We start from the raw sequence: 26,940 nt of genomic DNA on the forward strand, positions 1-26,940 counted from the left end.
GGGACCCTGTGTTCCATCCTATAGATGACTGTGAGCATCCACTTCTGTATTTGCTAGGAAAAGCCTCACAGGAGACAGCTATATCAGGGTCCTTTCAGCAAAATCTTACTGGCGTATGCAATACTGTCTGCATTTGGTGGCTGATTATGGGATGGACCCCAGGGTAGGGTAGTCTCTGGATGGTCCATCCTTTTGTCTTTTTTTAAAGCTAGTTAAAAACACTTACCTGGCTCGCTTTTAACTGAAGGACAAGGAACTTTTGGTTATCTAAGGAATTTCTATTGCAGGGAATTACTTGAAAATGTCTAATATCCCAGTGACAGGGCACTGGGAAAGTGCTATGTAAGCTACTTAGAACTAATTCTGCAGGGTTAAAAAAAAAGTACCAGAGCCAGGTTGATCACATGACCAAACATGTAATGCACTTTCTTTCATTCTACCTCCCAGGAGGTCTCACTATGTATCTCTGGCTGTCCTGAAACTCACTATGTAGACTAAGTTGGCCTCATATATGCTAGAATTAAAAGCATGCTAGGATTAAAGGTATGAGACAATACACTAGGCTTCAAATATGTAACTTCCTAGGCTTCTTGTATGTACAGTTGGGTAGGCCATTCTCCACTAGCAGAGTGGAATGGCTGGTAAATCTAGGTTTAAACTGTGAGGATGCTTAAGTCATGCTAAATGTTTGCTTAGGACTACATAACCTACCTGATCCCCCACCCCACCCCACTTCCTTTTTAAAGAAATGAGTATGTACAGGGAGGCATGACAGTTAAGACTTCAAAGCAGATTTCACTCTGGTGTAATGGCATTAGTGGACGATGATGTAATGGGAAAAATGGTTGAAGCCAATTTCTGATGCTGGAGGGTTATAAAGAGCTCTATACATCAACAAGAACTCTTTTAGTATCTGGGAAGCAATGTTGTCTTAAGAGTTTTTGGAAAGAGTTAAAAAGAGGTGTTGAATCACAAATAGAAATGACTAGATAAAAATCTCAAGTCCTAAATACCTACAGAAACCCCATACAACACAGTTCCATGGCACTTCACTTATTATCACAGGGCCTTTATTGTACTTCAAATGTACCCAGAACAGAGAAATCATTGGAAAAAAAAAATGTTTTAAAACAGTCATTGCACATGGTCCAGGCTAGCCCAGAACTCTACATATCCAAGAATGACTTTGAACTTCTAATCCCCTTGCTTTTACTTCCAGAGTGCTGACATTATAAGCATATATGACCTCATCTAGTTCATGTGATACTGGGGACCAAACTCAGGCTTGGTGTTTACCAGGTAAACATTCTACCGAGCTACACCTCCAGCTCCATGGAAAGAATTTCAATTTAGTTCTATTAATAATTTCCTATGAAATATTCATGACAAGAGAGTGATAATCAACCTTTTGTTAAACAGGCAAAAATTTTAAAACATTTTTCTAGCCAGATGTGGCAGTATACACCTGTAATCACAGCCTTCAGGAGGCTGAGGTAGAGGACTGAGTTCAAAACTAACCTAGGCTATAAAAAATGATAGTAGTGATGAAGAAATGGGTATGTGGTTCAGTGCTAAAGCACTTGCCTAGCATTCACATAACTCTGGGTTCCTTACTACCACACACAAAGCTATCATATTTAAAGCAAAGTATGGTGGCTCATACATATAATCTCAGCACTGGAGAAGGATTATCTGGAGTCTAGAGGTCAGTCCTGACTGCTGAATGAGACCATATCTTAAACAAACAAACAAAAAACAAACAAACAAAAAAAACAGGAAAAACAAACAATCTAACTTTTGTTGCAGGGAACCATGGATAGGTGTGATCTTAGCACACTGCTGTGCAGACTGTTACCCAGTTAAGGGAGAATCCACACTGCTACTAGTAATGCCTTTTCCTTTACCTGACATTGGTGACTAGATTTCACTGGAGCACAGACACCTGTGAGATTTAAAATTGGGTAAGCTTTAACTGTTTCCTTCAAAACACATAATATATTATAAGGGTACATGGACTGGCTTTAAAATTTACACTATATCTCAAGCAATATAGCTCATAAAAATTTTGTTTTCAGTATTTATTCACTGAAGTATAATTTAATATGATTTAATATTAATGTAACACAGACAGCCTAACTATAAACACAAACTAATTCTGCTGGCTAAATACTCAAAAGGGAGTGGGGAGGAGTAACTTGAATTACTTTAGTAATTAATTAGCACATAAACAACAACTGAATTGATCTTGCTACAAAATTAGCTCATTTATAACCTCTACACCCCATGGAAAACCATTCAAGATTCATCTGGGTGATGAAACATACATTTAAATTAGAAGAATTATTCCTAATACCAGCATTTAGGAGGCAGAAGCAAAGAATGGGAAAGTTTAGGTCAACCTGGGCCACATAATGAGACCATATGGGAAGTTAGTGGAAATTGGGAGCTTTAGGATTCTTTTCATTCTATGTTAAGTCATTGCCTACCACTGGATAAAGCTATTTATATAACAAAGACAAAAATAAAACTGTCTTTAGACCAAACACATTAACTTACATCACTCTTATGAAAAATGCAATATAGAATTTCTCAGATTCAATTCATTATTGATATTCAATTTATTATTCATGTTCATTAATTACTTTTTAAGTACTTGAATAAGACTTGTTTAATGAGATGAAGTACTCAATAGTCATTTCTGGAAGTATTTTCAACTCCCAATATCTATTAATTTGTCTGATTTTAAATTAACTGATTTTATAAATGGTTTCCTTTCCAAAGCTAAAAAGGAAAGACTCAAAGTCCATCATGAAAATATTGTTTCTGCAAGGCTCAAATCTCTAAATAGCCTTAACCTAGTAGTACCTCCTTGAGTCTGCTGCTTGTATGAGCCATCTCTGGTTCCCTCATAGCAACTAGCACATGATAAGGTAGCCACTGTGACAGGCAAGAGTCATTGAGCAGTATGGCCTAAGAAAAGGGAAGCCTGAACAGCTTGACCTGAGAGGAAGGATTGCCTGAATAACCAAAGAGAAGTGGTTACATAGGATTCTAGAATAAAGGGTTTTCTCAGGCTGATAAGATGGCTTATCAAGTAAAGGTGTTTCCCTTCCTGAATCCCAAATCTTGGTAGTGTGGCACACCAATCTCCAGCAATTGGGAGGTGGAGACAGACAAATCTCTGTTGAGTTTCAGACCAGTGGAAAAATCCATGTGTCTTGCAACCAACCCCCTGTTAATTCTAGCTCCAAAGGATCTCTTAAAAAACAAAAAACTACCTGAGGTGAACTTTATATAAAAGGAATAATAGAAAGGACCACACACATCCAAGAACTTTGCCTTGGTAGCTATAAAGCAGCTGAGGATGCAGAAGCACAGGATGCATGTCCTTAACAACCATTAATCATTTTAACTTAGAGCCTCTTTCCAAAAGGCACTTAAAACAGACTCTGGTAAGGAGGAGGGGCAAACACCTCTGTCTGGCCTAAACATTAACAATAAAGTAAGAAACTGCAACTGGGTTTAGTAGTGCAGATCTGCAATCTCAGCAAGAGGGAGGCCTGCAGCAGAAGAATCACGAGTTCAAGTCTTGCCTGGGCTACAGAGAGAGTTTAAGGCTCTGTTGAGGCTATGAAAGGTGTGAGTTAATTCATTGTAGAGGATTTCCCTAATATTCATGAGGTCTAGGCTCACAGTACTCTGTTTTTAAAGATTTATTTATTTCATGTATGTGGGTACACTGTCACTGTCTTCAGACACACTAGAAGAGGGCATCAGATGCCCATTACAGATGGTTGTGAGTCACCATGTGGTTGCTGGGAATTGAACTCATGACCTGGAAGAGCAGTCAGTGTTCTTAACCACAGAGCCATCTCTCCAGCTCCTCACAGTACTCTTATACTCAATCTAAAAATGCAACAAAAAAGCTGCAAACAATGATTCGATTGAATCATTAAGAACAAACAGGTACTTATTAGCAAATAACACCTGTTACTTTGTCATTCTTGAAGAAAAAGGAACTATGCATGCAGTCTGTACAAGACCTCTAAAGCGGACTGTGCCACTCTGATGACTCTCTTGGAAGATCAAGATACAGCTCAGTAGTAGAGCACATCAGGGAGCAGCAGGGGTGGTTCTCTTGCTATTGTCATGGTCTTGATTTTGACTGGAGCCATTTTCATTACATCACCATTAGTGGTAACTAGATATGGTATGGGATATACCAAAACCAGTCTCATAATATGAGAAATAAAGCCAGGCTACCTGGCTACAGAACAAGACTTTGTCTCGAAAATAAAAATAAAAAAATAAGTGTTCTGCTGCACACGTGTAACTCAAGATGATGTCAGTAGGAGGTTCACTCCATTGGAGGCTCTAATGAATCCCAGTAAGTAAGGTAAGACAGAAAGAGACTTAAGGATGCATGGTTTGGTTTTGTAAATGAAATTTCTTTGAAGATGCAATTCTCATTTGCTTGAGTTCTCTATGGCTTTCAAAAGAAACCACAAGGCTTCCAAATCCTAAAGTATGTGGCCCCTTAAAGAAAAAGGGTACTAATTAGAGCAATGTCATATGCTCTATTCACTCACTCCTTTCTGTCGAAGAACACGGGATGAAGCTTTTCTGGAGCATACAGCTCTTCTGTGGCTTCCATGACTCCTAACCTGCTCAGCCTTCATTAGAAGTAGGCCTGGCCTGCGTCCTCTGCCCCACAGAAGTAATAAATGTACTGTCTTTGACTCTCCAGGCAAAAGAGAATAAATGCATTGTTGCAAAAGAATGTAGAGCAACTAGTTTTTCAGGCCTTGACACTGAAGGAAATCCTGACATTAGCTGGAGAAAGATCAAGGCCTATGCAGCTAGGTTGTGTCATTTTGCTTCCTAGGCCATCTGAGATTTACAAATAAACTTTGCCAAATTTCTGGCAAGATTTCTGTTTCCAGAATTAAGAAGTGTGATTCTGAACAGTATTTAAAGATGACAACTTTGGAATTTTGGAATTTACAAATCACTTGCCACAAACATTACCTTTAGTACATCTTCATTTAGTTCAGTGATAAACTTATCAGTATCATTCCAATTTTACACAACTAGGCATATTAAATTACTTAAGTTTCCAACACAGTGAACAGGAGAATTAGACATTAAGTACTTAAGTTTCTTTTTCTTTTCTCTCTACCCTTCCCTCCCCCCCCCCTCCTCTCTCCCTCCTCTCTCTGCTGTTTTCAGGTATATTTTCAAAATATTCAAAGACAGTCTCAGCATGGGATTACTGACTTAAATCCTTAGACCAAACATCCGTTTTCTCCCAGCATCCTTGTAGCTTCCACTTCTCTGTCTCCTTCTCTTTCTCCATAGGTTCCCATTATGGTGGCCCGGGAAGTATCCAACTCCTGGTCTCAAGTAATCCTCCTACCTCAGCCTCCTGAGTGCTGAGACCACACACAAACCACTCCACATCTGTTCTCCTTGGCCTGCTGTCACTTTTTCGTTATCTTTCCATTCCCAAATTTCTTGACATATCAGCAACTATGAGTTTTCAGCTATGAACAGTGGAGGGCAGTAAAGTACAAGTTAAAATACATTGGACCTGGGGGTCCTTAATACCAATTCCTGTATGTTTTTGATGGTGGGCAAATCACTTAACTTCCTAGAGCCACTCTTGCTTGCTCAGCAGTCTCAGAGCAGTCCCATGCATGGCTCCATTCCAACAGCTCTGACAGGAATCAAGCCTTCTTTCCCTGTACTTGCTTTACTTCTTTTCTTTAAAAAGCCCTGTTTCATATGCATGGAGATATAAATTAAAATAAAAGAGACCTCTCATCTCTTTATAAATATCAAATAGTTCCAGGCCTTTCAAACAAGTCAAGTTAGAACAAAATGTTCTAATTCCAAAAAAAGCAAACAATTAAAGCTGGAAGTGACTAGGAATGTTTCAAATTCTAAAAACTGGGAATGCCAGTGATGAGTACAGATCCAGGTTTCCCCTCCAAATGAATCCAGAAACATGTAACTCTTTAGAATGCATCTCTTTTGACAATTTAGATTTGTATAAACTGGGAGTGTAAGGCTGTTTCGTCTTGTAGAAGTAATCAGAATGTGGAGTCTAGGGCTGCTACCGCGCTACTATACTCCACTTACCCTATCACCAAAAGAAAAATTCTGTTTCGAACTCTGAAGTAAGCTCTGAATGGGAGCATCTTTAATTCTAGCACTTAGAAGCCAAAGGCAGGCAGGCAGATTTCTGAGTTTGAGGTCAACCTGGTCTACATAATGAGTTTCAGGTCACCTATAGTCACATAGTGAGTTTTATCTGAGGGTGGTGGGAGGGGGTGGAGGAAGGAGATGGCTCAGTGGTTAATTACAGTGACTGCTCTTTTAGTACCTACATTCAATTCCCAGTACCTATGGGGCAACTCAAAACTGTTTGTAATGTCAGTTCCAGAGGGTCCAGACGCCCTCCTCTGGCCTCCTCAGGCATTGCATGGTCAAGTATATAGAGACTGAAGCAAACCACCATAAGGTTTTGTTTTGTTTTGTTTTTTTATTGCTAAAAGAAGAAAAAAATAAAGAAAGATCCACCTAGATCCATCTTTATTTAAACTCCTGGACACACAAAGCAAGAATTCTGGGGGCCATTTCATGGACTATAACTACTGTCTAAGGATTTGGGGTCTACCATAAATAAAAAACTTATCTTTCCTTTCCAACTGTAAAGACATTTAATACATAAATATTTAATATTTACTAATTAGTCTCAAACAATATTTTTTCTTCCTCTCAAAATATCCTTAGTGCACAATTGAGTCTACTTCTGTATGTGGCATTTCCAGACTTATTAATGTGGTTTATTATTATTTTAGCATTTGCTCTTTTAAGTCTCAAATGTCCACACTATTTTCTTCCTGGTTCTTATATAAGTGACTGTTTCTGATACACATTCAAAACAAACAAGTACTGCATATAGTTGAAGGACCATGGACCCAGTGACCAAACACAGGATCCTCAATCAAGAACTAGTCTAGGGCCTGGCAAACACAGAAGTGGATGCTCACAGTCAGCTATTGGATGGAACACAGGGCCCCCAATGGAGGAGCTAGAGAAAGTACCCAAGGAGCTAAAGGGGTCTGCAACCCTATAGATGGAACAACAATATGAACTAACCAGTACCCCAGGAGCTCGTGTCTCTAGCTGCATATGTATCAGAAGATGGCCTAGTCAGCCATCATTGGAAAGAGAGGCCCCTTGGTCTTGCAAACTTTATATGCCTCAGTATGGGGGAACGCCAGGGCCAAAAGGTAGAAGTGGGTGGATAGGGGAGTAGGGGAGGGGGTCTGGGGGACTTTTGGGATAGCATTTGAAATGTAAATGAAGAAAATACCTAATTAAAAAAAATTAAAAAAATAAATTTCCAGGCGTGGTGGCACACGCCTTTAATCCCAGCACTTGAGAGATAGAGGCAGGCGGCTTTCTGAGTTCGAGGCCAGCCTGGTCTACAAAGTTGAGTTCCAGGACAGCCAGGGCTATACAGAGAAACCCTGTCTCGAAAAACAAAAAAAAAGAACTAGTCTAAGATCTCAAGACTCCTTTCCTTGGCCTCAGATTTTTGAAATCTGCCTATAGAGAGATTCCTTCTTAAGTACTTGTGCTCATCAGTATAGAAACCTCTGTGTACATGCACACACATATAGAAAAATAAAAATAAATCTTTTTCTTTAATTGGTAAATAAAATTAAAGAATTTTTGGATTTTCTCATGCTGGAACACATATCTATCTTTATTTTGTTGTTTCTAATTATTTTGAGATCTCTAATGCAAAGCTAGCAGATTGTTATATTCTTTTCAAGGTGGAAACTGATTAAAGTTTCCAAGTTTGGTAAGCTGCAGAATCCTTCGAGGACTAAGATTAGACCAATGGGTTACCAGCCAGTAGTGGAAATTGAAAGACCTTGTAGACCCAACTCACTTTCTGGGGCTTGGTAAACTATAATACCCAACAGCCTTAGTCAGTCCTCCATTATATATGTTTCAATAGCTGCACAGATTCCCTTTGTTCTAACTACTTCACTAGGGGTGAAGCAAGAATTATAAACCACAGCTAGGACATCTAAAGCAGACTGTTCAGTCATTTCTCATTTTAAAAATACTGATCTCTGTGGTTTAAGTGAAGAACCCAATACATACTACATATTGTGGCCCTGTATGACTGAAAAGTACTGCAGAAATGCTAACCCTGATCTAACCAAGTTATCTATTTTGGGAAGCATCTATTTGTATGACTGTAGTGAACTTTGGAGTCACAGAAGGCAATTCCCCAAATATGTATTACTGTCCAAAGTATCTATCTGTAATTTGTTCTGAAAAGTGACTAAAGCCACCTTTTTCAATAAAAGCTTTCAAAGTAATTCAATCTTACTATGCATTTGTTCCTTAAGATTGAGAACTCTTTAAGAAATTTTCTTGTGTCCCTTTGGCTAGATTTTCTTGTTGTTTTGTTTTTTCCAGCCAAGATTTCTCTGTGTAGCCCTGGCTAGCCTTGAGTTCAGAGACCCTCAGTCCTGAGGATTAGGGATTAAAGGCATGTGCAAACAACCACTTGGCTTTTGCCCCCACCCTGCAACCTTTTTTTAGACTGGGAGGATAGGGTATGTGTGTGTGGGGGGGGGGGGTCCTCACTCTATAAAAAAAGATGATCCTGAATTTTTGGTAATCCCCCTGCCTAGACTTCCCAAGTAGTAGCATATGAGCATGAGCCATCCCTAATCCTCCTTCACTCCCCAAAAAGCAAGCTTCTGTTCTCATCAGAAAGAGGAAGCAGAGACCACAGTTTTCCTATATAATAAGGAAGGGCAGTGTAGAAAGCACTGGGCTCATTTCATCAGGCTGTGCCCCTGCTTCCTCACCCTCAAAATGGAGATCATTTTCTGTCCTACCTACATTAGTAAGTACCAAATAAGAATACTAAATCACTGATTCATATAAATACTGCACACTGTTGTAAGCTTAGCCATTGTTGAGAGTAGCTGAATAGGAATCTGGCCAGTTAATTACCAAGAAAAAGAATTCACAAGAATTCAGGATAAAAATAACCAAGTAAGACAGCTGGAAATTTACCATTAATTCTCTAGTGACAAGTTCTTGTCTTTCTTTTCTATTGAAGATAATTACAACATATTTAACCTAGAAACTAAATACAGGTAGTTTATAGTGAAAATTCTGCTAGATCCTATAGATCAGTGGTTCTCAACTAAGACTCTTTTGGAATGTAAATTATCTGCTAAACAAGCACTGCCAAATTCCTACACATGTACTTTTCGTTGGCTTCACACTTCAGACTTGTCAAAATTATTATCAGTAACACTAAATCCAATGCAAGCCAGGAATCTAATCTCTGCACTGGATGGAGAGATACCTTTCTGTACACACACATTTCAGGGAACTACCCAGTAAGATCAGAGGGAGCACCTCTGTATCTTTAGGGAAATTGAAAAGCTCTGGGTTTTAGAGCTGTGTTTCTCTTGCAGGTCAAGACACAAAGAAAGTCAGTACTAGGTTCTTGCATATATACCTATGAGCTTAAAATGATGCTCTCATGTATCATGCACACACAGGACTCAAAACATCCTAAGGGAGATGAGGGCTAAATAGCATGTCTACCTTGTTATGGATACCTAGTTATAGGCAGTCTCTAGCATGGTTGTTTTATTTGTTCATTTGGGTTTTGTTTGTTTGAGACAAGATCTCACTAGCCCTGGCTGGCCTCAAATTCAGAGATTCTCCTGCCTCTGCCTCCTGAGCGGTAAGATTAAAGGCGTGTAACCACCATACCCCACGGGTCCAACACTTTTGTATGCTTCTATCTCTGAGATGAAGCTTGATAATTTCTAACCATTCTCTCTCTCCCTTGATTCTCTCTTATCTGTCACTGAGAATAGCTATAATTACTGAGTTTAAACTCCAATTATTATTGGCTAGGGATATAACTTAATGGTGATACACTTGCCCACTAGGCATAAGGCCACAGACAGAGTTAATTCCTAGCAGTGTCACAGAAAATGAAGGGAGAAGACAATGAGAATATCCAAATATTCTCAATACTACCAATTCTGACATTTCCCCAATGTCCAGTCCTAAATGTACAATCTACCCACTGGACATTTCTAACTAGAAATTTCCCATGTCCAAATTCAAATTTATATTTTCTTCAAACCTGCTCCATTCCCTCTAAGTTCCTATGTGTTAGTCATTCAGACTGTCCCTCATGTTCCACGAACTGCTAAGTCATGACAGTGTTCAACAGTGGTATCCTCACCTGACCTCTCATCATGCTGCCACCATTTTATTCAGGCTTCCATAACCTCCATACAATAATAAAAATAATAATTACAATGGCAATAGCTAATACCCATTTAGCCATCACTGTGAGCCAAGTATAATTCTAAGCCACTTATGTTACCAACTACTCTAAACTTCCTCACAAGCCTCTAGCAGACATGATCAACCATTTGACATCGTGTCAAGTGACATTGTCATCTACAAAGTTTATTCAAGAAAAGATCAAGTTAAAATAAAAATCACAAAATTTCTAGCTCCATCTTCATTTTACATAGGATGTGCAGTAAATTTAGTGAAAGCATATTTCTGATAAAGCTGCACCAATCTACTACCCTTCATCTTCTACAGTCACTAATGTCAAACAGAAATCATTCTCAATGTCAAGGCCTTTTCAACAGCTGATTCCAATTTCCCTAGACATTTCTGTTACTACTCCTGCCTGTCATTTACTCATCTCTTTATACTGAGCACAGTGACCTATTTACTGTTCTCCTCAGTGCAAAAGTTGCACTGTGAATCATGACCTTGTTCTTAATGCCTCAGTCTTGTTCCTACCTCCTGAAGTCTGATAAAGCCAGTTTTATTGTTTACCCTCCTAAACTGAGGTCTCCTCTCTTGATTTTTTTTTTAAGCTTAGGCTAGCTTTGACTGCTCTATATAGCTGAAAATGACCTTACATGTATGATCCTCCAGTATTTACCCCATCCATCTCCTCCTACCATGCTAGGACTGCAGAGTCATGCTACCACTTGGGGTAAGCTTTATGAATGCTAGGCAGGTACTCTACCAACTGAGCTACGATTGTAACCCATCACACATCCTTTGAATCCTATGTCCTTTCTTTGCACTTTGCACATCAGTTCCTAATATTTGGAATATACTGTAAGTATCCCTACCAGGCTGTTAAATCTGGAGTAAAATTTTACTTGTGCATTTTAAGTTTTCACACACACACACACACACACACACACAATATGTAAATCTAATGAACTATTGAAAAAGAATGTGTAAAGCCACCAGGATCTCCTCAGAGGTAAGAATTATATAGTATAGGTAGAGAAAGGAAAACCTAGTTTTATCCAAATGTTTCTATGTAATTAACACCATGGAAATGGGAGCCAAATGACAGTACTTTCAGTAACAACAACAAAAGTAAATCAGCTGCCCTTTTCAGTAACAACAACAACAACAAAAGTAAATCAGCCGCCCTCTCAATTTACAATACGTAACTTTGGGTCAGTTACTGCATGGAGAGAAAGGAGATGAGCATAATCAACAAGTAGAAACTGACCAAGCTCTACAGAGCTGGCCTTCATACTAAGAACAGATGGAAAAGAAAAGGCATGTTTTGCATAATGCAGACATGAAGTACATACTACTCAGCTGTGTCTATAATCAATTTCAATCACAGAGTATTTCAGGACTTAATGTTTTATAAGTTATATGGCTCAGTCCCTCATTCTTTCAATAAACTGATTTTTCATTTAGATATATGATAGTGGTTAGAGAAACTTCAAGAAACAGGCTACCAAAAAGAAACAAAGTACAAAAATTCACAGCTACCCATGAGCACACTTATAATAATGCCATTTTGCGAGGTGGGAGAAGTTGGCATAAAGTATTACTTTAAGCATACACAGACAAGGATTCCTACTTTAGTCTTGTCAAATGTTAAAAATCTTTATGTCGTTAAAATGTCACCTTAAGAACTCATTTGAAGAACTAGGCCCAAACATATGTGAGAACAGCTTGCCCTTGAAGTGTATTAATAACAAATAAGAATTAAAAAGCATGAGGTGGAATGCAGGTGTTATGCTGTGTACCTTATTTTACTTCTTTGTTAATGCCTAAAAGTCACCCAGTTCTCTGGGACACCTCAGCCAGGTGGTCACCATTAGCTTCCTAGCTGATTCTCAGTTTTCAGAACAAGCAACTGGCTGAGGCAAGAGATTTTCAATCCCCAAAGGGACACTAGGTCTGCTGCCACAGCAAACATCTGAACCAACAGATCTACGTGTAGACTACCAAACCTCCTTCATGGTCTACTTCTCTGTTCTCTGTGTCCCGTACAGGTGTACCAAAAGAAACACGAAAGATAAAATCACCCAGACATGATTAAAACAAACATGCAATGAATTGAGTGGGACTAAAAGCTCCGATTTTAACACAAGCCAGTCACTAAAAACTTGAAATCTTAATAGAGCCCCAGCTCTCTCTGGCCTCAATTGTTCCAAGAAAAACTAGACTAGATCCCACGACTCCAGGAGGGCTGCAGATGCACTAGAGTGCTTGCCTAAATTATTCTTTCAGTCTCATTTAGAATTAACCAAACTCTGGGGATAAATTTGGGTTAAAATAATCTGATTCACAAAGACATCCACAATCTGCTTCAACAATGATTTTAGGAGCTAAGGAATGTAGCAGTAGTAGAGGGCTAACCTAACCTTTATAAGGCTCAGGATTTAATACCTAGTACTGCAAAAGAAAAAGGAAAGAAAAGCAAAAACAAAAAACAAAACAAACAAACAAAAAAGGAGCAGCAATAATGCTTTTTAGATTTCTGAAGCCCTTCCAAAAGTATACAACTTGGGTTTTTTTCTGTCGTTTTTACCCTTTTTCAGATTTATTTTTATTTCCTATGTATGCATATTTTGCCTGCATTTATGTATAGGTACCACATGCATGGGAAGTGTCTGAAGAGAGAGAGAAAAAAAAAAGCCTGTTTTGGAATCACAGGTGGTGGTGAGCCACGATGTAGTTGCTGGGAACTGACCTCAGTCCTCTAGAACAGCAAGTGTTCTTAAACACTGAGCCATCTCTACAACCCAAGTACACAGCTTCTTGAAAAGGTGGCCTAGTCTAATTTTAGGAATAAAAAGCCGAGTCACCAAGGCTGTTGTTTTCAAGCATACACTGTCTAGGAACTAGGGTATTACTCAGCTAAGTTAATGTTAGCTTTGCTGAATCTTCTATCTGAATTAAGTTTTTCAATACACAGAGAATAAAATAAAATAAAATAAAATAGATCAACATCAATCCCTCAGATTGACCATGCCTGAGAGGAAGTAACTTAATAGGACAGGAAATTCAAAAGAAAGAAATCACAAAATATCAACTAGGAGGGGATGCACAATCCTAAAAATAGGTAACACTAGACATGTAAAATAAGTGTGAAAGGGGTTGGGGATTTAGCTCAGTGGTAGAGCGCTTGCCTAGCAAGCACAAGGCCCTGGGTTTGGTCCTCAGCTCTGAAAGGAAAAAAAAAAAAAAAAAAAAAAGACAAAATAACAAAAGGACCAAAAAAAAAAAGAAGAAGGTGTGAAAAATGCCTCCATGAGGGTCTATCACTTACACTACAGAAGCAATATACAGTATTAACTGTGTCAAATTTATGTTCATGCTTAGATTTTAATGAGTCCTATTTTCTTTTTAAAGTCTTCAATCCAATATTTACTTGTTCTCTACTAGTCTACAAGGTATTCTACTTCTCAAGCTCCCAAATAATTGAAGACAGAAAGACCACGACCTCAAAGCAAAAAAAAAAATAAATAAATAAACAACACATCTCTGCTAAGCAATCAGCAACAAGAACTTACCCACATGAAAATAAAATGCACACCTCAGTATCCAATCAGAACAGGCTTCCCATTCCCAGTCTTTACTTGGAGAAGCTCCTAAGTTTGATGACATTTTTTAAAGCAGCATTCCATTAAAAAAGGTGGGAGGGGGAAAAGACCAGGAGATGACTCAGTGGGAAAAAACATTTGCTAGGCAAGTCCAACGACCTGAGTTTAATCCCTGAACTCCATATTTAAGTGGTCATCCTCTGATCTCCACATGTGCATACACACATACCCACACACACACGATCACTGTATCCTATTCTGAGGTCCTTAATTTGATGTTTGTTGTTTTGTTTTTTGAGGCAGGTTTCATGTATCTCAGGGAGGTTGACGAACTCCTGAATCCTCTGAGACTCTCAATTTTTGACACAGCGGTTAAAATTCCTTCATAAGAATCTTGATGATGGTTCAATAATCCCAATATATATTAAATAGACAGAATCGAGCTGGTGAGATAGCTCAGCAGGTACTTGTTGAGACCTGAATGTAATCTCTTAAATCCATGGTAGAAGTAGAGATCTGACTCCTAAAAGTTATCCTGTCTTCCACACATATGCCATTTCTTATGCATGCCCACACTTACATACATACACAAAATAATAAATAAATTAACTTAAATACAGGATCCTGTAAACACAAATGAGAATATGCAGCTGAGGTAATCAAACATTATTTTATAAGTATATCACAACACCAGCATTTTCTTTGATGTCACACCTATCTCCCTAAAATACTTCAGGCCCTCAATTAGCCTGCATCAGCAATAGACAATATTTATGCAATTATTCATAATGTGCAGAGAATTTTCAATATACAGAACCTCACTCAAGACTCACCTCTAAATAATGGTGCAGGGATGTAGCGCAGGTAGATTATTTGCCTTGCAGGCACCAGGCCCTAGTTTCTATCCGAAGCTCTGAGGCCAAATGGTGTAGACCAAGAATCTCAACACACAGGAGGTGGAGAAAGGTCAAGAATTCAAGGTCATCCTTGACTAGAGTATTCAAGACCTGCCTGGACAATATATGGTGGTAGGGGTGGGGGACCTCAGCAGGTAAAGCCTCTAAGCCTTTCAATCTAAGCCCCCAGATCACACATGGTGAAAGGAGGGAACCCACTACTGAAATTGTCCTATAACCTACATGTACAGCACACCATGATCGTGACCTCACTACCATCATCATCATCACCACCACCACCAGCACACACACACACAAATGTAAAAGTGGGGGCTGGAGAAATGCCTCAGTGAGAAAGTACATACAAGCCTAAAGACTTGAGTTTAGATACCCAACATCCATGTCAAAAGTCAGGCATGGTGGTATATAGGCCTGTTTGTAATCTCATAACAAGAAGGCAGAAACAAAAGGACACTAGGGCTCACTGGCCAGCCAGTCTAGCCGATTGGTAAGCTCCAAGTTAACTGAGAAATTCTGTTTTAAAAGAAAAGCAGTGGATGATAAAGGAAATCACCCAGTGTTAAGCTCTGTCCCCAACACACCAAGGCATGTGTACACAGTTCACACACATACTATCCCACTCACCAAATTGCTATTTCTGGGTCTCTTTTCTGAGATATTGCCAGGCTGGTATTGAATGACCTTTTTGCTTCCCCCTTCCCAAGTATTGCGATTATAGGCATGGATCACCATGCCAGGTTTATGAAGGGCTAGGAATCAAATCCGAGGTTTCCTATATGCTAGCAACTCTACCAACTAAGCTGCACAGCTAACAGCCTGTTAGGCCCTATAGTTTTATAATTTAATATTTTTATGTTTACTTTGAACAGGTGACTTGCCCATACTCAAAACTGATTTGAGCACAGGACTCTCAGCTTTAAATAATTTATATTCTACTGGCTCAAAATACTGTCTATCACCAGACTGGACAAGCTAAAAAGGTCCAGGTGTTAGGCTCTATCCAAGCCTCCCTGGCCCTCACCTCTCTCTCCTGCCACTTCCAGTATGAGTTATGGTTAATTCCATAAGGTTTTTTGCTCTTTCTTTATCATATAAAGTTTTCCTCTTTTGTATAGAAAATATTTTCAAGTCTAATGTATTAAATGAGGAATTGTATGTCTTTCAACGTATGTCTTTCAACGAAGTATCAAATGAGGGGTCCACAAATGCCATTCAACATTCAATATACAGGAAACACCTTAGCTGCTTCAGGCATTTGCACAGGTGTGCCTGTGTTTTCCCCAGGTAATGGATGACCTTTTAAAAAAATGGGAAAATTGGCTTCATGCTTTAAGTAACTAGCTCTCCAAAGTTCTAGATTGTAGTTTTACCTCAGCCTCCCTTTTTCTCTCACCTTCAATTTTATCCCTCTGTTACAGACCTCTCTCAGAGCCAAAAAGGTCACTAAATCTTTTTTTTTAACCATATATACAAGTTGAAACAACTAATATGTACCAACAACCTATACAAAATAAAGAAGTATCATTTAAAATATAATATTTAACACATAATCCTTTCTCTTAGGACTTAAAATTCCCTCAAATTAATATTTTCTTACCATCAGCATTCCAATACTCCAAGAGGAGTTTCACAAATACAACTACTTGAACTCCTGAAATACCATTTTCTCCACTAAGAACCCTTGAGATTACAAGGGTGACAGAATGGCATGCAAGGAACTCTGAATCTGTTAGATCATTCACTCAATTATCATATCAGAAAGATTTAGGAAAAATTTTCCTGGGGCTGGGGGTAGGAAAGAAAGCAGGGGAAGAAGAGAATGAATGCAGGCCTATTACTCCTTTAAAAACTCCTGAGCTGAACTGTAACAGATTCCTAGTAGCCACTGGACTAGAACACCCAGAAGTAGTCTTTCATCCTAAGAGAGCCTTTTAGTTCCAATCTGCATAAACAAACTTTGTCCTTCAATCTTTCAACTCCTCAAGGTCACTTTTCAGAGCAGCGGCAGAGGCCTGCATCCAGGAACTTGGGCTGTTACCCCACTCCAGCTGCACATTATCTACACTTAAAGCCCCAAGGGATCCTTCTCAGGTAAACCCTTCCCTCAAGAGGAAGCAAGTGAAGGCAGACCAACACCTTCCAAGTTCTCCTCAGCCAGGCCTGCTCCTTTCCCTGTCCAGGGACAGCTGCTGCCTCACTGCTCTAACTGATCTGCAGCAGGAATGTTCGAATGACCTTCATCCAACATTTCCAAATAAAGAGAAAACAAAGAATTGCTTTTTAAAAACCAGGCATATTACAGATCTTAGTACATAGGACTGATGATTTCAGTACTCATAAGAACTGACTTGTTATGGATTAGCAATCTGCATAAGCTTCATATCCTTAAAGAAAGGGGTAAATACCAAGGGCAAAAGGCTACCTAAACACTTTAACTTTTCTAGTCACAAACTGCAGGTAAGCCCCTTCCTTATATACTTCATACTGAAAACAAAGGCATCTGCTTAAATCATTTTAAAGCACCCAATCAACAGCTGACAAAAACATGGTAAGCTCCTTACACCCAGTATTAACTGGATGCTAAACTAGTCAGCATATTAAACTAAGATGAACAATGAAGACTTACTCAATTGAATCTTATTAAAATCCAGAGACAGATAAGTAGATCAAGAAAGTTACAGGAGAATTTTCAGGCTGGCATGTGGGCCTTCCCCCATTAGAACCTGAATCAGTTGCTAATCATATTTTCAAGCAATTGAAAGAACAATAATGTGCTTCTATCTTTAAAACATATATGTCAACCAAATGCATGGAAATAAAAAAATTTTTAAAAAACCTCTTAAAACTCATCTTATTCTGTAGAAAAGCTTCAGTGCACTTGAACAAAGGAAAATTATTTGGAAAACAGTTAAGTTTACCCAATGCAAAGACAAAGTGCTCTGCTTCTGAATGCCCATGAAAACTGATTAGCCCTTCTTGCATCTGTCTTGTTGATATTAAACTAGGAAAATCTTAGTTGAAGGGCATGCAAAAGCTAAACAGAGCAAGGTAATCTAGGTGCACCAAGAAGGTATGCACGGAATGTAAAGTGGCCATTTTCTGAAACAGTGCAACTTGTCTACACTCTCTGAAGCTAAATAGTCTCTATCATCTCAACACAAAACAAAGAATTAAACTTACCGAGAACTGCATTAATTTTACATGGAGTTATTTATATCTCCTCGGACAGGGAGAATTTAAGTCACTCCTATCCCTCCCCCCAAAAAAAGAACGGAGGACAAAAGGCAGCAGAAGATGCAGAAACCTGAGTCTGGAATGTTCGTTCATTCCAGTGAAAACCCGAACAGCTGTCCTCCCACCCCCCAGCAAACTATTCGCCATTTTTCTTTGTCTTTCAGCTGACCCCTGCCTCAGTGAAAAACTCTGAGGCTCCAATGAAGCCCTGCAGCCTCCTTCCACTTTAACAGTCAAAGGCATTCAATCTAGCCTGCTATTTGACACCAAACCTTGCCTCCGAAGCAGTCCCATTGGCTGAGCTGCTTTATCAGCTAAGAATACAAAGCCATGATTGGCTGTTCACGTCATCAGTTACCTCCTTTGTACACTTCCTGTTTTAAAGTTACCTTGAGAAGCAGAACAGGGGTCAGATTCTTCACTTCAAACCCAAGAACTTAAGGATTGGAAATATTTAGCAAATGTACACAGCAGACACATATGGTCTCATGCGCTTCTAAAACAGGGGAGGGCAAATTTAGAATTGTCCTTTAAAAAACGAAAGAAAGGGTCGCTACATTTCCGACCTAAAGGATTTTCTATTGGCTATGGAGTTCCATTTAAAAAATTGAAGGTAATTTCACTGCTTCTGATTGGCCCTGAACGGTGTCTGTAAGATATTGCTACAGTAACCTATGGCAGTAAACCAAAAAAGCAATGTGCAAAAGCCTGGAAAGTTGTAACCATCTATTTCCAGGTTTTTGTTGATCATTATTAAGAGAATAAAACCAGGTTGGGTTAATAAAAGAAAAACTTAATAATATCAAAGTGGAGCTATGCCCATACAGCAGTCTTCATGATTTCTAAAGGTACCTTTCTGTTTGTAGAAATTTTAAAAGCATAGATTACTACCAAGGCAATGCATTTTATTGTAAACACCAACAAATCGAAATAGGATGTTTTGGGGGGTAAAGTTGGTTGCAGAGGCTTCAGCATTTCAAAAGAATCCTATCACAATGCTCTACTCCAACTTACTCAAAGTGTAATGGGGGAAAAGCCTTCTATGACATCAAAACTCTGAATCAGGTATGGGAGCACATACCTGTAATCCCATGTAACCAGCAGGGAGGATGGCGCAGAAGAATTCAGAATTCCAATGTGATCTACATAGAAAGAGGTCTGGGTTTTTTGTTTGTTTTGTTTACTTTGATTGTTAAATAACCAGCAGGACTGATCTCCAGAGAGATTAATAGTTTTACTTGGCTCACTGTTGTTTCTGGAAACATTCTATGGTGCTGAAGGTCACCAGGGATAACACAGGGTTGTCTATATATTCGGGACTCTACCAACTACCTTTTAATTATATGACAAGGACTAAGCTTGAACCATAGTTTACCCATCTGTAATACAGGTCGTACACGCTGTAAAGACTATACACAGTACATTATACTGTGCTTGAGTAAGAATTTTAAAAAATATATAAAGTACTAAATGACATCCTCTGCTTTTTACAGAGAAGACATCATGCAGAACCAAACAAGCTTTGTCCTAAAGCCCTAAACATACTTTGCAGTAATCTCTCTTCTGTGTCCTGTAGCCCTACAGCAGGCAATTCCTCGGCTGTAAAGAGCTGTGTAAGAGGACTTCCAGCTGGAACTAAAACTCTCTGGTTTTTAGGCCGGAAATCCAGGCCTTTCACCACCAGTCACAGCCGAGGTCTGCTTATTGTTCCAAAAGTCTGCCCTTCAGCTCTGCTTTTGATGTACCCGATTAAACCAATCAAGTCCCTTGCTACTCTGTGACAGTCTTGGGCATAGTTTTTATTAGTCCCTGGCAGTGTACAGGAAAAACATTTCAACTCCTATTTTTCATCAGCAGTCACCACAGTAGAATTCAAACCACAGTAGGAAGAGAACACAAATTATCCTTGAATTTGCATTTGGCAATCTGACCCATTCACTTACTATAGCTTTCTCCTCCCTAGCTGATATTACTGTAGACTAAGTGCCTCATGGGATATCTGGGACTCTAACTTCAATTCTTCCCTGGCCCCAAATCTTGGCAGCCCTCTATGCCACACAATTGCATCAACTCACCATAAAAAGCACTCAAATCACTAAGAGAAAAAACCAGTAACTCAGGTTACACAATTCAAGCTTCAGTGCTCTCACAGGGGCTGAGAGCTCATTGTTGGCCACAACACTAATTTCTGACAAGAAGCTACCTCCTTATTAGCTGTTTGATATTAGCTACATTACTTAGCCACTCCTGAGATCATTTCTTGTTGAAAGTGATAAAATAGTATTACTTCACAGGAGTACTGAGATAAATGAGAGCACTGAGCAAATCTGGAATGTGGTAGGTTCTCAATAAATACCTAAGCATACTACAGTACTTTATACATAGTATAATTTGTTTTTCAAAATATCTTTACTACCACAGGAGATTCTTCAAGTCAGCAACTATGTCTTTCTTACATCTATTCCCAATGCTCAGCATGAATATATAAATCAGGTGCACATTTGTAATTCTAGTACCCTGGAGGCTGAAGCAGGAGGAAGGACACCCTGGCTGCACACAGTAAGCACTAGACCAAAGCTAAACAACAAGATCCTGTTCAGACCCTTCCTGTCCCCTGAAAAGATATAAACTACTCTTGACTCTGGCTGCCGTGTCAGTAAGTGAGACAGTAAGAACTGAGCAGCACTGCAGAGTGAATGTCCCATCTAAAGGGCCAAGTACCATTAGCACTAACAAAAACAGTCATGTAGAACATTGCTCTACGGCACTGTGAGCTCCAGATTTAAAAAAAAAAAAAACACAAAAGTCAGATTATTTTAATGCCAAATCTTTGCATCTTAATGTTTCAAACCTTTTAAAAATTATAAACACATCAGGCTGGGTATGGTGGTGCACACCTTTACTCCCAGCCTTTAAGAGCCAGAGGCAGGCAGATTTCTGTAAATTCAAGGCCAGCCTGGTCTACACAGTGACAGCCAGGACAGCCAGGGTTACAGAGGGACCCAGTCTCAAAAGTTATAATCAAATTAAAGAAAACCAGAAGCTATTCACTAGATTATAGCTTCTGAGCCATTTTCCCCCCTGGTTTAGTTCTGAACAACTATCAGCTACTTCCCATATCAAACCTACCTCAAGATTCTGTTTTTTTAAGTATTAACATATTTTCAGAAGACAGAAGTAACCAAATGTGGCAGTGCAAGTCTGTAATCCCAGCTACAGACGAAGGCAAGAGGATGGTAGGTAAAGCTAAGGCCAGACCAGGCAACTTAGTGAGATACCATTTTAAAATGTAAGAGGTACTGAGGACACAGCTAGTGGCTTAGTGGCAGAACACTTGCCTAGCACACATAGGGTCCTAGGTTCAATTCCAACAGTAACAGAAAGTTAGCCTAACCATTAGTTTTTGTTTGTTTGTTTGTGTTTTCTTCTTTTTCATTTTTTTTTACTTTTTTTTTAAAAGATTTACTTATTTATTATATGTAAGTACACTGTAGCTGTCTTCAGACACTCCAGAAGAGGGCGCCAGATCTCGTTACAGATGGTTGTTAGCCACCATGTGGTTGCTGGGATTTGAACTCTGGACCTTTGGAAGAGCAGTTGGGTGCTCTTACCCACTGAGCCATCTCACCAGCCCGTTTTTTTCTTTTTCAAGACAGGGTTTCTCCATGTAGCCTGGCTGTCCTGGGACTCACTCTGTAGACCAGGCTGGCCTCGAACTCAGAAATCTGCCTGCCTCTGCCTCCCGAGTGCTGGGATTGAAGGTGTGCGGCACCACTGCCAGGCACCATTAGTTTTTAAGATACAACCCAAAGGCAGCCCAGAAAGTTAAGAGTCATGACTATCATCAAATTAAAGTCATGTAGCACTGGTGCTTAGAAAATGAATGAATGAAAGGAAAAAGAGGACCTTAGGTAGATGATACACCTAAATTACTTGGCTAAAAAATAGTCTTCAAGACCAGCCTAGACTACATAGTCAGTACCAAGCTAGCCAGGGATACATAGTGAGACTCCTCAAGAAATTAGACAGGGCAGGTAGAGACTCCAAGGCATAGAATGAGACAAATGGATGAGATTATTCTGGAGGAACTTACTTCAGCTCTCAGCTGTGCAAACATGGGGTGAGCTGCCTAGAACGCTATGAATGGGGTTATTAGTCACAGGCTGTTTCAACACTTGACAAGAGCATGTAAAGTCAAGAAAAAGAGCAGCCATGTGGAGTAGCACACAAAAACGCTTTGCACCTAGACAGATTGAGACTCCAATTCCTCCTTATCATGACCGTGTAGCCGATGACCTCCAGCTTGTTAAAGGTCTACTGCAGCAAGTCTCCAGTACTGTAACAGCTTACAAGGTTGGAAGACCAGAATAGTTTAATTTGTTCAGTAACTACTTACAGGCACAGACCCTCAATCCCAAATCAGAATCCCAGCATTCAGTAGGCAGAGAAAGGAGGATTTCTGTGAGTTCTATGCCAGACTGATCTACATAGTGAGTTCCAGGACAGTGAGGCCGAAACAGCCTGTTTAAAAATACGGGGGAAGGGCGGTTAAGCCTGTGAGAAAGGGGGAGTGAGTAAGAAGAGGGAGAGGGAGTCGGAAGGGAACTATTAAGATTCTTTGAAAAATATAAGATTTGGTGCTTGTAATGTTATTTTATAACTACTCCATGTGTGGGCTGTGGAGGTCAGAGGGCAATGTCTGGAAGTAGGTTCTCTCTTTCCACCACAGGTTCTAAGGATCAAAGTTAGGCCATTAGATTTGCAAGGCAAAACACTTTCACCCAGTGAGTCATTCTGTTGGTGCCTGGGACTCAGTGGTTAATGACACATATAGAATAACAATAATGTGCCCCATACAAGCTCAAAAAAAAGATGTTATTAATTTTAACTTATTTTTTATTAGACTGGAAAGCCTTTGACATATTATTAACCTCTAAGAATCCATGTCATTCTTGAGACATACGTCATTCTCAGGAATTCCTTCCCAAAGAAAGACCCAGGTGTCCTGCACAGAATATTTATTTTTCATTCACAGACTACCCTAGAACAACCACCTGAACTCCACTACACAAGGATCCTAACACAAAATCTTTACCAGTTCTCACAAACACACATGTACAAAGGCCTAACAATTGTAAAATAAGAAACTACATTTCACTTGGTCACTAGTCAGCAACACATTTTTGTGGAAAGACTCCAGGCAGCCTTATTCAGCTGGTGTTCTAAAATAGCGAAGAGTTCAATGCACTTGCTGGGCATGGTAGTACATTCCTTTAGTCCCAGCAGAGGCAAGGGCATCTCTGTGAGTTCAAGCCAGCCTCATCTACATACTGAGTTCCAAGACAGATATAGCTACGTAGAGAGACCCTGCCTTGAAAAAGGATATAAAGTTTAATGCACATGTTTTTCTTTTTAAATTTAGTGTTACTGAAAATGACATTAAATTATCACCAAAAACAAAGTATACAAAGTATATCTGCCTTCCAGATTACTGCCAACCAAGCACACTCTGCTTCCCAAACTGTGCTGTTTCATAATGAACAAGTTCTATGGTACTTAGCCCTCAGGGAAGAGTAGGAATTTTTAAGACAGTTAAAAGTAACAAAGATAATCAACTGTGAAGATAGTATATACCTCATTAGCCCTCGTATTTTAAAATGGACACAACATTGGCAAAGAATCTCACTTCATACAGCTCACTGAGTTTGGGGATTGGAGCAATCAGGTACCATGAACAGCTTTCCGCCAGTGTCATGATATAAAACAATACATACAGTAGTATCATTTCTTGAGTAATTTTATTTTTTACCTTACTGAAACACTGTTCAAGATCATTGTTTATAGTTCATACTCAGAGCAATCCTTATATACTGACTTTAAATGGACAGTAAAACTTAAATAGGACACCTTTATGTACCTTTAAGAATTTTTTTTTTTAATCTGAGTACACTGCAGCTGTTTTCAGACACACTAGAAGAGTGCATCGAATTCCATTACAGATGGTTGTGAGCCACCATGTGGTTGCTGGGATTTGAACTCAGGACTTCTGGAAGCGCAGTCAGTGCTCTTAATAGTGGAGCCATCTCTCCAGCCCCTTTTATGTACCTTAGACATTGAAAAAGTAAACTTTTAGTTTAAACCGATTCTAGAAACATTCAAACGTAGAAAAGCTAGACTGTAGTTCACCTCTCTAAACTACACCTGAAGTTTTTCCATTAGAAAGTTCTCTGCAGACTGGGTGCATGAGCCCATTCTGGAAATGGATCCAAGTGCACGTCACCGCTGAGAAAGATGAAAGGTGGGAATGGTACAACAAATCTTGCAACCTGATAAAAGGTTTTGTTTGCAAGCAGATTTTTTTCCCATACAATGTTATTTTCCTCTTACTTAAAAAAAAAAAAAAATCCAACTTCAACTAAAATTTTCTACATTAAAAAACTTAAAAAATTACTGGACAGAATAATACTGGTTATTTAACTTTAATAATTGCTTTTGGCAAATATGAAAATCTTTTCATTCCCCCTCCATCTTTACTTTGATGCAACTAGGAGTTAGCAGAGGGTATCATGAGATAACTCTTCTCTGAAACAAATTACCCAACCACTTTGAGCATTTAGAAGTTTAAGACTGACCTCACACTGACCTGTGGAAAATCAGCCTCTAAACCACAAATGATTTAGATTTCTCTTTCCTATCAAGTGGTTGCTCCCCCAAGTGGAATCCTGTTGTACACAACAAGGAAAGAATTATAAAAGACCTCCTTGTTGAGGAAGCTCTAACTGGATGTCAGAATGGCACATTTTATGCAGTTCCAAAAAGAAAATACTGAGTTCTCTCATTTACTAAGGTCCACAATGTCATCTTCTCATTCTCTATTATACTCATTTCTTGTAATTACTACTTACAAAGAAAAGAAAACTCAGACAAGACTCTACCCCAGCACACACAGTAGAGACTGCAGAAACTACAGAGACACAATTTTTTCCTAGGTCCAACTTTAAAATCAGCCTCTTTACTGCCCCTTCCCAGAGGCACTTTGTGGTCAAAGCATAATCCATTTCCTCCTGTAAATGATCCACTTAAAGGATGTTGGGAACTTTGAGTCTCTGCAGGAAAAATACTAAAATGAACTGTACATTATTAACCTTCCTAACTTCTCAGTTCATGCATGAGAAACTAAAGTAAATGAAAGAGTCTGTAAAACATCAGATAACTCAGTTTCCTCTGAAATAAGTAGACTAGAAAAGAACAACTTGCTAGCTAAGAAATGTCCTTAAGTTGTAATATCTGCGGCTGGAATAAAATTCAAGGTCATTTGTGACCATAAGTGTGTCCTCTGCCATTCTCCTTCCAATGAATGAGGTAAACTTGAACCATTACTTAAAGTTACCACTGGAATCATGTGGTAGTGCACTTTCCTGACATGTCACTCTGGGCACTGTACCAAAGGGGTTAAAGAAAAGTCAACACATACCCTGTAGACTCAATATTCAGGAGCCTGGGGCAAGAGAATCCCAAGTTAGATGCTAGCTTGAGCTACACAGGAAGACTCTGCCTTTGTTTTTATTTCATTTTAATTAACTTAGAGACAGAGTCTCATATATTCCAGGCTATCATCAATCTCTATGTCCTAGATGCTGGCATTACAAGTATTCATCACTGGGTTCTGCTTATTAGATGCTAGTGATCAAACCCAGGCCTTAATACGGTTCATACTCTACCAACAAAGCTACATCCCCAGCCCAAGAACCTGCCTTTAAAGGGTCATCTCTACCACTAAGTCAATGCTTCCATAGGTGAGGCAATGCTGTCCAGTAGAATGAGGATCTATCCAGTGACCGAAGATAGACATGGCTTGGATTTGCAAAGCTAAGTGACTTCAACAAGGTTCTCTCTTTAGAACCTCAGCACACACACACACAAAAAAAATGCCTAAAAGCAGCTGAAGATGCAAGGGTTTTCCTTTTCCCACAACAGTCTGTGGCATCAAGGTAATACAGAGTTTAAATACAGGGGTTCCAGCAGGGCAGCGATGGCACAGATCTTTAATCCCAGCACTCAGGAGGCAGAGGCAAGTAGATCTCTGAATTTGAGGCAAGTCTGGTTTACAGAGGGAGTTCCAGGATAGCCAGAGCTGCACAGAGAAACCTTCTCTACCTCCCTCCCCTGCCCCCACCTCTCTCTCACAGGCACACACACAAAACCTAAATAAATAATAAATAAGGGCTCCAGCTGGTCATGGTAACACCTTTAATCTCACCATTCCTGAGGAAGGAGGTGGATCTCTATGAATTCCAGACCAGCCTGGTCTACATAGTGAGACCACCATCTCAAAAAGGAAAATAAAATCAAATAAGCTCCAGGTTGGCACGGTAGCTCACCTGGTAAGAGCTCTTGCCACAATGCCACAAAGCCTGAGGACTGGAATTCCTCCCATGGATTTCACATGATGGAAGGAGGGAATGAACATATACCTACAAACTGTCCTCTGACCTCCAGCATACTATGGCTCACACACTCACATGTACATAATAAATTAAAATGTAATAAAATTTTCAAAATAAAAAAGAATTAAGAGCTCCAAGATCCCAGAGTGGTAGGACTCTCTGGGAAATCTCATCAGTTAGGATGTGGATCTAGAAGAATCAGGAGTGAAAGGTCATTACCAGCTAGTTAAGTTCACAGCTAGTAAGTGACAGCCTGATTGAGGCAAGAGTAGCCTGGACTACAGAGAACTTGCCTCAAAAGAAAAAAGGCAAAGAAAGAGAGAGCAAAGAGGGAAGAGGAAGACAGAGGAAGAAGAGGAGGAGGAAGGATATGAAGTGGGG

General features: G+C 39.4%; 1 protein-coding gene across 4 annotated transcripts in view; it reads right to left on the reverse strand.

Annotated features, from left to right (window-relative positions):
- Nfyc (nuclear transcription factor Y subunit gamma) overlaps positions 1-26,940 on the reverse strand; it is a 62,971-nt gene that overhangs the window by 34,381 nt on the left and 1,650 nt on the right. Inside the window, exon 2 of one of the 4 annotated variants that reach the window (XM_029475913.1) lies at positions 19,194-19,254. The exons of 1 other annotated variant lie outside the window; for it this stretch is intronic. The gene's annotated coding sequence lies outside the window, so the exon portion shown is untranslated. Of the gene's footprint in view, positions 1-18,058; positions 18,369-19,193; positions 19,255-26,940 lie in introns of those variants that run through there. 2 more of the 4 variants (XM_029475911.1, XM_029475914.1) reach the window with 2 other exon arrangements.

Source organism: Mus caroli, chromosome 4 (assembly GCF_900094665.2).
Source record: "Mus caroli chromosome 4, CAROLI_EIJ_v1.1, whole genome shotgun sequence".
Classification (NCBI taxonomy): Eukaryota; Metazoa; Chordata; class Mammalia; order Rodentia; family Muridae; genus Mus; species Mus caroli.